This window comes from Pterocles gutturalis, unplaced genomic scaffold, assembly GCF_000699245.1.
Source record: "Pterocles gutturalis isolate BGI_N339 unplaced genomic scaffold, ASM69924v1 scaffold12646, whole genome shotgun sequence".
NCBI lineage: Eukaryota > Metazoa > Chordata > Aves > Pterocliformes > Pteroclidae > Pterocles > Pterocles gutturalis.
In genome coordinates, this window is record NW_010097995.1 from 1,863 (window position 1) to 3,403 (window position 1,541).

The following is a 1,541-nucleotide window of genomic DNA, read 5'->3' on the forward strand; positions in this document are numbered from 1 at the left end:
TAGGGTGGAATTAAATTAACAAATTAGAACAGTGTCTTCAAATGGGAAGAGGTAACAACAGCAGTTACAATGCAGAAAGTGGTAGATTAAAATAAATGCACCTAACGTGTTTTAAAAGGGCTGCATTCGTGGAATTGCGTATGTAAAAGGATGTCTTACAGCTCCTGCCAAACTGCAGCAAAAGCACAGGCATCCTTGCGTTCCCAGTAATTCAAGACTTTGCCAAGTGCCAGTGGTTGACATAGGAATTTACAGTCATTCCTAGAGGGGTTCAATAGAAAGGTAGAAGGCCAGCTACAAAACTAGAGTCAGATGGGAAGCCTAACCAGGGACTGTTGGAAATGCAAAGATAATTTCTCTGGTCAGGAATGGGAAATGTTTTTACAAAACTGAGACATTTAAGAAGTGTTTCTTCTTGCTTATCTTTTTAGTAAGTACAGTACAAAAAGCACAATTGTGCTGTCGTGTATTATAAAAAAGTGGGTCATCTTTTTTTTCATTTGTTTAAAATGCCAAAAACTATATACCCCAAGGACTGCTGGTTGAGAGCTCTTCTTCAGACTTAGGCAACCTATGACTTTGCATAGGTAGAAGAAGATGTAAATCCAAGTTTTGTTAGGGTTTGCAGCCTTTTTTTTTTTTTTTTTTTTTTTCCCGGATGGGAAGTTAACACCAAACAGCTCTTGGGCAATGTCATTAGTGGGGGCAGAGGGAAAGGTGGGGTAGGACAGCAAGCCGAAGGTGTGCTTTCTGCCTGAAAGACCAAGACAATTTTCTTCTCAGTTGCAGGTGGGTAAGAGCTCAGAGGTGGCCTCTCTTTCTTGTAAGGCTGCTTGGCTGCTGAGCTTATCCCAGACATAAACTAGACTTGCCTAATAAGGGTCTTGGCAGAGGTTTGTGCATGAGTGTAAGGATTTCATAGGAGCCACTGCAGCTTGTCTGTGGTAACGCTTGCTCTATAGAATATGAATTCTTCAGGGACCAGTTACTGTGGTTTTAGGCCGGCTTTGTGCTGGCAGAGGTGGACAGAAAAGATTTAAAATAGGGCTGGATCTGACCCTTAGTCCTTACGCTAGAGTCAATATTTATTCTGTATAGTGCACTCAGGATTTAGCCTAGGAGACATAAGCTTCCAATTTGTTCACTTGCAAGAGCTGTAATGTGAGCTACAAATTGAGAAGTAGTAAAAGTTGTATTTTGCCAAATATTATTTTAAAGCTGTTGAGTGTGGCCATTTTAATGGTCTGAAAAAAAGAGGAAAAAAAAAAAAAAAGGAAGGAATAATCTTGGAGCTCTGCAGTCAACCAGATATATGTCCCTTGCATGCAGTTCACAAAGGCACCTTAGGAAAAGGAGTGACAGGATAATACCTCTTTCTAGAAAGTTTTAAAAGTCTTGATTTAGTAGGTGCATCTGACATAAATACAGTTCCCGGTTTCCCAGTAATCTTCTCATGTTCAAAGTTTTCACAGAAGTAAAATGTCCTGGTTTGAAACAGGCAGATAGTGCAGTTAGTGTGGCTGGGGGGGCTGGGTCCCCGG